Source organism: Eubalaena glacialis, chromosome 11 (assembly GCF_028564815.1).
Source record: "Eubalaena glacialis isolate mEubGla1 chromosome 11, mEubGla1.1.hap2.+ XY, whole genome shotgun sequence".
Taxonomy (NCBI): Eukaryota; Metazoa; Chordata; class Mammalia; order Artiodactyla; family Balaenidae; genus Eubalaena; species Eubalaena glacialis.
The window spans coordinates 117,133,687-117,144,218 of record NC_083726.1 but is presented as its reverse complement, the minus strand read 5'-3'; positions in this window follow the sequence as shown (position 1 = coordinate 117,144,218).

Sequence of the window (10,532 nt, the reverse complement as noted above, 5' to 3'; positions counted from 1 at the left end):
GGAAGTGGTGTTCAAGCTGATCCACCTCCTGCTACAGTGGAGACGATGCCACAGTCCCTAAGAGAGGACAGCAAGCATGGAATCCAGCCTCTCTGCCTGAGGCCTGGCCACACTAGCATCCCACGCTTCTGATGCCACAGGGAGAATTTCGCAAGGTGCCCTCAGACCACCTGGTTGGACACATGGGGCTTTCAGACACGCAGGTCCTGTCCGACCCCGCACCTCTGGGGTCACATTCTGGAGTTGGGCCTGGAGGCCTCCAGTTTTTCACTTCTGATAACATCTTTACTGAGATTTAATTTCCATGCCACACAGTTCACCCATTTTAAGTATTAAGCGCAGTGGTGTTTTGCATATTCACAGGGTTGTGCAGCCATCAGCACATGCATTTGACAACATTTCCATCATCTCCCCAAAACCCCACTCTTTAGAGGTCACCCCTCATTTCTCACAGCCCCAGCACCACCAATCCACTTTCTGTCCCTACGGACTTACCTGTTCTGAACGTCTCATGTAAGTGGAATCAACTAATTGTCCTTTTGTGTCTGGCTTCTTGCTCTGAGCATCATGTTTTCAAGGTTCATCCATGTTGCAGCCTGTGTCAGTGTTTCAGTCCTTTTCATGGCTGAGTAATATCCCCCGCTACTTTTAACTCTATAATTAATTGTGACTCTCTGCCTGCACTGCACAGGGCTGATGAGAAATTCACCTTCCATCATTTTTAGGGTGTAACCTGACTTTTTACCAACACCCAGGGGTCCTGTGCAGGGGCCAAAAGCTCAGGCCCACACCGTGCATAGTCACCCTGTGTGACCAGAGCCCAGGAGGAATGTTGACACGAGCCTGTATGTCTAGAGGACCAGCCCTGTAGTCTCATGTGACACCAACTCGCTGGTCAGTGTCCTGTGAGAGTTGCTCCCCAGGGCACCATGCGGGCAAGACAGAATGGTCAGGGGCCACAGCACTGCCTTCATTTAAGGCCCACCCATGGCAACTGTCTACTTGGAAAGTGCTGAGGCTCCAGGGGAGGGTCGTTCCTGCCTCTTCCAGCTTCTGGCGGCTCCAGGCATCCCTGGGCTTGTGGCCGCATCCCTCTTGTCTCTGCCTTCGTCTTCATGTGGCTTCCCCTCTGTCTCTGTGTCTCCCCTTGTCTTGTAAGGACACAGTCACACAGGATTAGGGCCGCCCTAATGTCCTTGTCTTAACTACTTACAGGACCAGACCCTACTTCCATTGAGGTTCCGTCCTGAGGCCCTGAGGGTGCACAATCCCCCTTCACTCTGAGATGACAGATCCCATAGGACTGGTGCACTTACAAGAAGAGCTCAGGACACAGAGACACCAGGCAGATGCCCAGGACCAAGCAAGGTGACCAAGACTCTCCTCAATCCCAGGCCCCGTGCTTGGCCTCTATCTTGGCCCCATTGTGTCCCCTCCAATTGCCGCAGACTGACGTCACGTTCCCACCAGCTGCTGCAGGCTGACGTCATGTCCCCTTCCCTCCCAACAGAAATAGAGCTTCTCTTCCTCAGGATTCCAGCATGAGGCCCTGCCCGGGACCTGATTGGCCACTCCCCCAGCCCTAAGCCAATCACAAGTGGCCAGGGAGGATGGAACATGCTGATTGGCCAGGTCAAGGTCATGTGACCATCCTCTCCAGGAAACCTGTGAGCTGCTCGCCCTGTGTCCCCGGGTGAGAGACAGTGTGATGCCCAGTGAGCAGGGGTGAGGGTCCAGCTGCTGTGTCCTCTGTGCTCAGTTTCCTGGGATGTACCTGCTCACATCCTCCTCCCACACCCCATTGTCCTCTGTTTACAAAAGAATTCATGACGCGTTTCCTTCTTCTCTTCCCAAGCCCTGTTTCACCCACCCACACCAAAAAGGAGCAAGACCTCCCGTTTGAAGACAGGACTGGGGATTCACTCGCAGCCTCAAGGCTTGTTTTTTGTCTCCCATTACAATCATTTATTCAGTCGACAAACGATCATTTATTCAGTCAACAAATGTCTACTGAGCACCTACTACATGCTGCTACGGGTTTTCAGGACTGTTAATTGTTCTGAGTAGTGGGCATCAACCAGGGGCCTCCCAAAGGGAACAGGTTTTGTCTGAGGAAGCATCTGGAGGTGAGCTTCCAGTCCCACTCTGCCACCCACTGTGTGGCCCTGAGGAATTCCTCCCCCTCTCTGGGCTTCTAATTTCTCATCTGCAAAATGAGGCACTGGGGCAAATGAGGTCCTGGAGCCCCCTCAGCTCTGACATACTGTAGATGGGTCTTAGAACATGTCTCTCCAGCTGAGTCAGCCCATGAGCACCATGGACAATGGCCACAATGCTCCCACGGCAGGGCTGGGCTGAGATGAGTCCACAATTACACAGCTGTGCATGTAAATCCTTCCTCTTCATGGCTGCTGAGAGCAACCAGGGCCGACGAGGCTCAGGGCTTTCCGTGCCTGTGAGGACCCTGTGAGGCTGCCCTATGCTGCTGCTCCAGAAAATCTCTTTGGGGACATTTTTGATTCCCAAGCCTTCCCACCTCTGAAATTCAAGTTTGGGGCTCTGAAAGGGAAGTAGAGGGAGGCCACGTGGAGGGGAGGGAGGAAGATGTGGAGGTTCCACGGAGCCCATCCATCACCCACCTCCCTCTCTCTCCCTCCTCTCCTTTCCCTGTCACAGATGAAATTGGTCATGGCTCCCTCGAAGAATAGAGATACTGGTGTGTTGATGAGGAAGGGAGGATCCTTCTGAGGCAGGCCCGGTGGAGAGTCTGTTTTCTTCTGGACAAGTCTAGTTTCTCTTCACTCTTTGAACATTTGGGGACATGAATTAATTCCCCTGGTCATTCTGTAATTTATTGTCAGTTCACTCAGCAGCTCCTCACCTTATTAATCCATTTGTTCCCTCCTTTATATAGCTCATGCTTTTTTTTAAGCAGGAAGGGAGATTTATTAGAACACAGGGAACCTAAAAACAGAGAGTAGATTACCTGGTCTTCTTAAAAGGATGGAGAAACAGCTGGTAAGACAGGAGATGCCAGGTCTGCTGCGTTTCTACCACCCTCCTGGGGCCACATGGTCACTCACCTCTGCTTCTCTTTGCACAGCACTGTGTCCTCCTGTCTTTAAGTCTATTGGTTTCTCTCCAGTTCCACTGCCAGGGACCTGGCCTAAAGTACTATCCTTTGTCCCCAGAAAACTGAAATGGCCTCCCAATGTTTCTCCCCACGTCCACTCTGCTGTTCTCCTCACTACAGCCAGAGTGATTTATTAAAAACAGAAAATGTACTGCACTGCTCCTAAGATAAACATCAAAATCTTAAGCTTAGTGTGCAACCAGATTACAATGCGCCCACATTCAGTGCACTTTGCTGTGGACCCCCTCTCACTGGAGGATTATACAGCCCTGCCCTTTGTTTCTCTCAGTCATGGCAAAGGTGCTGGTGAACAGTGAAAGACATGTGAGCGCACGCTTAAGAACCAGTGCATGATTTACCACTTCTTTTCCTTCTTCCACAGCATTGGCAGTATCCAGATAGAGACTGCTCCATCAGCCCGAATCCAAAGGTAAGATGACACGGAGCAGAGCCATGTGGGCATGTAACAGGAGAGGTAAATAAGCCTTACTGAAGGCCACTGAGGTTTGGGAATCATTTGTTACTCAGCATAACCCAGCCTATCCTAACTGATGCACATAATCCATGAGCTTTTGCTTTTGCCCCATCTCTTTGCTAAAGCCCCACTGGCCTTTCATAGTTACACAAATTGCTCCCTCCCACCTTAGAACATTTGTCTGTTATTCTCTCTCCTGGGAAGGTTCTTTACACCCTTTTTTTGCAGATTGTCTGATTGTCTGATCCGTGTTCAAAATACCTTGAATTCACCTTGTCATTAGATCTCTTTCACTACACTATGAGGTTCATGAAGACAGAGACCAGGTAGTTATCGCATGTATTCTGGAGGCCTTGCTCTATCCCCACTACATGCCAGAGCCCATGCTGAGGGGCCAGAGGTACTGGGTATGAATCAGCCATGAACCCTGCTTCCACAAACCCACCTCATGGCAGAGGAGAAAAACACACAAGCAGCAGCATTTGAACCCATTGTGATCATTTTAGCAGGAAATGAATATAAAAGAGGCTGGGGGGAAGGCAAGGGAGGCTGCCTGGAGGAGGGGGTATCACAGCCTGTTCTGGAGGAGGCGTTGGAGTTGTCCAGGTGGGGAGCTTGCTGAGGGATGTGGTGGGGGGATTGTAGATCAAGAAACAGTGTGCCCAGGGTTTCCAAGTCTTGAAAAAAGATTAGCCCAGGAGCAGCCGGGACCAGAAGTGAGCATCTGTCATCTGTGTTCCTGTGAACACAAGTGTTCTTGTTCAGGTGACTTTGCCAGTGAAAAGCAGCTCGTGGTGTTTGCTTCTTGAAGCTGATGGACAGTAATGAGAATAGCAGATTGCAGGCCCTTCCGCACAACGGGTGTCATGGCGCACTCTGGTCTGGGGGTCAGGTGAGTCCCTTGTGGGCGCATGGGTGGCTTTGTTCTGGGATGAAGCAGCAGGAGACAACATTGTCCCCACCCTGCTCACTGGCGGTGTCTGGATCCCTTAATTCCTGTCCTTGTTTTCTAAGAACCTGCCATAGTTTTCTCTAGTATTAAATCAAAACTTCCTGAGCACACAGCCCCAGCTGTCATTTAACATTTGCTAAGATGAATAAAATGTAAACGAGATGAATCACCAAACACACCATGTACTGGATATAATGTCTCTCGCTAGGATCTTGTTATTAGCATAACCTGCAGGCAGCCGGATGAGCCGGGACAAGTCCCGCGCTCCGTGACTAGTGACTGTGGTCACTCGGTGGTCCCCTGCTCCGGGGAGGGAAGGGTGTCCACACAGGACTGGGGCTTCGGGGCCAGAATGTGGCAGAAAAGCCCCCAAGCCTCCCAAAGGGTGGGGAAGTGGGCAGTGACACTTGTGGCCCTTGACTTTTCCCCGTTACAATGCAGAGTGGAGCGCTGCCCCTCACCGCCCGCTGCCCTGGTGTGAAGCTGATGCAGCCAGTGGCCCGTGCTCAGAAAAGCCCGCTCATTCTGAGGAATTGCTGTCGTTCCTGATGGCGCTAGTGTTTTCATGCCAGTCATGAGGCAGGTCTCTGACCTGCGGGGACAGGCACCCACAGAACCTGGACGCAGGCCCAGCACACATATTCTCCATGGGAAAGCTGACCTCTGCCTCGTGGACATCAGGAGGAGGCACGTCAGCCCCCGCTGGGGAGGAGGGCGCTGGGGCAGCACAACCCAGGATGGCTTTTATGAGCTGCGGCCACGAAGGAGGAGAGAGGGGCGCCCCAGTCAGGCAGAGCATAAGAACAAAGGCCTGGGGCCTAAGAGGCAAAGTGGTGAGAGGAATGCAGTCCGTCTGCCTGGGGGAGACTGGATAAGGCTCAGCGGGCCATTCCCAGTGGTGCCCTCCGGACTAGAGGGTGATGATGATCCTGCCGGGCCTTCTGTGCCGGCAAAGCTGTTTTCAACTCCAGCGAAGATCACAAGCATAGGGTAGACACGAGCCTGCCCACCCAAAAGGTGGGAACACAGAGGCCCAGGAGGATGGTACATGGGCGGTGAGGGGCTCTAGAGACTGGAGGCCGTTGGGGGGCGGGGGGCGCTGTAGAAGCTGAGGTTCCCCACTGCCAGGATCTGGCCAGGGCCGGCTGCAAAGCCAGTGGGCTGCTTGCTCCCTGACTGCCTTTCAGAGCAGCTCCTGCCTGCCAGCCAGGCTTCAAAACTCCCAGGCCAGAGCTGAGGGACTCTCCAACTCAGCAAGTAGGTGTCATTTAGTGTGCCATCTACGATCAGCCATCCCTGGCAGCCTGAATGCCAAGCGAAGAAGGAGTCCAAAGCTGTACATGTGCTCAGCATTAAAGAGTGCTGCAATCCATTAGTGATGTCTGTGGTGGAGGAGAAAGGGGAGACCTGTGTTATGCATGCCAGCCGTTTGTCATTCCCGGTGCAGCCTTTATTTCGCTTACGGGGAAACAGGCCCCGGGGGAGGAATGCCCTCATCCAGTTTCTGGTCCTTCCACTTCCTGAACCAACCTCCCCCGAAGACCTCTGGGTCCCATTGTGACAAAGTGAAAACAAGGAACTGTGTAACAGGAAAATCGTACTGGATCTGTCCGGACCCACACATTGCTCCTCCTCTATAAAGGATAATAAAATAACAAGCACCTGCGAACGCACCACTCAACTCCAGAACTAGAAGCTTCTCAATGGTTTGAATCTGTGTGTTTGCACCACTATCCTGAATTTTGCATTTCTCTTCTGGGTTTACTATATATGTCTATCCAATATACTGTTTTGTTTGTTCTTGAGTTTGATAAAAATGGTACACTCGGTATGGACTGCTAAGATTTCATTTTTTACTTGGTGTGTTCCTCTTTGGGTTGCTCCTGTTTGGGATTCTCTGTGCCTCTTGGACCTGAATGTCTGTTTCCTTTCCCAAGTTAGAGAACTTTTCAGCTATTACCGCTTCAAATAAGTTCTCTGCCCCTTTCTGTCTCTCTTCTTCTGGGACCCCTTTAATGTCAATAATAGTACACTTGATGCTATCCCAAAGATCTCTTAAACTGTCATTTTTTAAACATCTTTATTGGAGTATAATTGCTTTACAATGGTGTCTTAGTTTCTGCTGTATAACAAGGTGAATCAGCTATACGTATACATATATCCGCATATCCCCTCCCTCTTGCGTCTCCCTCCCACCCTCCCTATCCCACCCCTCTAGGTGGTCACAAAGCACCAACCTGATCTCCCTGTGCTATGCAACTCCTTCCCACCAGCCATCCATTCTACATTTGGTAGTGTATATATGTCAATGCTACTCTCTTGCTTCGTCCCAGCTTACCCTTCCCCCTCCCCATGTCCTCAAGTCCATTTTCTACGTCTGTGTCTTTACTACTGTCCTGCCCCTAGGTTCTCCAGAACCATCTTTTTTTTATTGACTCCACATGTATGTGTTAGCATACGGTATTTGTTTTTCTCTTTCTGACTTACTTCACTCTGTAGGACAGACTCTAGGTCCATCCACCTCACTACAAATAACTCAATTTCGTTTCTTTTTATGGCTGAGTAATATTCCATTGTATATATAGGCCACAACTTCTTTATCCATTCATCTATCGATGGACACTTAGGTTGCTTCTATGTCCCGGCTATTGTAAATAGTGCTGCAATGAACATTGTGGTACATGACTCTTTTTGAATTATGGTTTTCTTAGGGTATATGCCCAGTAGTGGGATTGCTGGATCATATGGTAGTTCTATTTTTAGTTTTTTAAGGAACCTCCATACTGTTCTCCATAGTGGCTGTATCAATTTACATTCCCACCAACAGTGCAAGAGGGTTCGGTTTTCTCCACACCCTCTCCAGTATTTATTGTTTACAGATTTTTTGATGGCCATTCTGACTGGTATGAGGTGATACCTCATTGTAGTTTTGATTTGCATTTCTCTAATAATTAGTGACGTTGAGCATCCTTTCATTTGTTTGTTGGCAATCTGTATATCTTCTTTGGAGAAATGTCTGTTGAGGTCTTCTGCCCATTTTTGGATTGGGTTGTTTGATTTTTTGATATTGAGCTGCATGAGCTGCTTGTATATTTTGGAGATTAATCCTTTGTCAGTTGCTTCGTTAAACTGTCATCTTTAAAATTTCTTTTTTCTGTGCAGCTTGGGTGACTCCCACTACTGTCTTCCAGCTCACTTATCCATTCCTCTGTATCATCTAATTTGCTGTTGTTTCCTTCGAGTGTATTTCCTATTTCAGTCATTGTAATCTTCAACTCTGTTTGCTTCTTCTTCTCTTTGTTAAACTTCTCATTGTGTGTATCCAGTCTCCTCCCGAGTTCATTAAGCATCTTTATGATCACTACTTTGAACTCTATTGGGTAGATTGCTTATCTCCACTTCACTTAGTTCTGGGTTTTATCTTGTTGCATTGTTTGGAACATATTCCTTTGTTGCCTCATTTTGCCTAATTCTCTGTATGTATTAGTTAGGTTGGTTATGCTTCCCTATTATGGAGAAGCAGCCTTATATAGGAGACACGCTATGGGGCCCAGCAGCACTCTCTTCTGGTCACCAGTAATAGAGCTATATGATCTATGGGTGCCCCTGCGTGGGCTGAGTGGGGCCTCTGTTGTGTTGGGGCCGACTCTTGTGGGCACTCTGGTAGGCAGGACTTGTCCCTGGCCTGGGTTGCTGCCAAGCCCTGCCTTGTGGCAGGACTGGCTATGGGGCCTGGGGGGCCTGGGGCTGGTGCCGGCCCACTGGTGGGTGGGACAAGGCATGGCTTCTCTGCCCTATTCTTTAAATATTTATTTATTTATTTGGTTGCACTGGGTGTTAGTTGCAGCAGGTGGGCTCCTTAGTTGTGGCTCCAGGGCTCCTTAGCTGTGGCACACGGGCTCCTTAGTTGTGGCATGCGTGTGGGATCTAGTTCCCTGACCAGGGATTGAACCTGGGCCCCCTCCATTGGGAGAGCAGGGTTTTATCCACTGTGCCCTATTCTTTAAAGTAGTCCTTTTTTTTTTTTTCTTTGGCCACGCTGCGTGGCCTGCAGGATCCCAATTCCCTGACCAGGGATCAAACCCGCGCCCTCAGCAATGAAAGCGCAGAGTCCCAACCACTGGACCACCAGGGAATTCCTTAAAGTAGTCCTTTTAAGAAAAAAAAAAAACAAGGGGATGAAGGTACTGGGTGTACGTGCTGAAGAGGTCTGGGGCAACAGACAGCAGGGGTACATGGGGGTAAAATTACAGTAGACCCCAACCCCTCAAAACAAGAACACAACCAAGTTCACACCAGGTTTGGGCACCAGGCATCACTGTGAATTTTTGATTTTTGGACAAATGGATATATGGATGAATATGTGAGCTCTTTAGAGAAGAAACAAAATAGTTAGAAATCAGCTACTTCTAGAAATTCAGTCAGTTGATTCCTTTTCCTTCTCCTTGAATCCAGGACATTAAAAATTATCTGTTATCGCTGTTCCTCTTAATTCGGAGTCCGCATGTAACTTCTCCCACCTCCTGCTGCTCTTCTGTCTCTGTGTCCCACTCCTTGCTACCCTCGCTTCCAAGATAATTCTACCACCTGTGCTCTTCATCACTTTTCTTCCTGTCTCCTCCAAGTCCCTTGTTTCAGTAATTAGAGTCCATTTTCTTCCTTCTCCTATGCCTCCTTTTTAAGGGGTCCTTACCTTGTTACAAACTGACTATGGTTCTCCCTCCTACAAAAGTATTCCTTTGACACTATTTCTGTCGAATGTAATAAAAATAACAGGATGCTTCAAAAGGGTAAAGGGTGATATTTTCATGGTATTTGACCAGAGACTCAAGAATATCTGCATCCAGCTCAATATCAAAAAAACAAACAACCCAATCCAAAAATGGGCAGAAGACCTAAATAGACATTTCTCCAAAGAAGATATACAGATTGCCAACAAACACGTGAAAGGATGCTCAACATCACTAATCATTAGAGAAATGCAAATCAAAACTACAATGAGGTATCACCTCACACCAGTCAGAATGGCCATCATCAAAAAATCTATAAACAATTAATGCTGGAGAGGGTGTGGAGAAAAGGGAACCCTCTTGCACTGTTGGTGGGAATGTAAATTGATACAGCCACTATGGAGAACAGTATGGAGGTTCCTTAAAAAACTAAAAATAGAACTACCATACGACCCGGCAATCTCACTGCTGGGCATATACCCTGAGAAAACCATAATTCAAAAAGAGTCATGTACCACAATGTTCATTGCAGCACTATTTACGATAGCCAGGACATGGAAGCAACCTAAGTGTCCATCGACAGATGAATGGATAAAGAAGTTGTGGCATATATATACAACGGAATATTACTCAGCCATAAAAAGAAACGAAATTGAGTTATTTGTAGTGAGGTGGATGGACCCAGAGTCTGTCCTACAGAGTGAAGTAAGTCAGAAAGAGAAAAACAAATACCGTATGCTAACACATATATATAAGGAATCAAAAAAAAATGGTTCTGGAGAACCTTGGGGCTGGACAGGAATAAAGACACAGATGTAGAGAATGGACTTGAGGACACAGGGAGGGGGAAGGGTAAGCTGGGAAAAAGTGAGTGAGTGGCATGAACTTATATATACTACCAAATGTAAAATAGATAGCTAGTGGGAAGCAGCCGCATAGCACAGGGAGATCAGCTCAGTGCTTTGTGACCACCTAGAGGGGTGGGATAGGGAGGGTGGGAGGGAGACGCAAGAGGGAGGAGATATGGGGATATATGTATATGTAGAGCTGATTCACTTTGTTATAAAGCAGAAACTAACACACCATCGTAAAGCAATTATACTCCAGTTAAGATGTTAAAAAAAATAGAATACAAAAAAAAGTAAATAAATAAATAAAATTGTTCCCTTGATTAAAAATAAATAAATAAATAAAAGAATATCTGCATCCAGCCAGTTCTCTTCAAGGAAACCAGAAGAGATT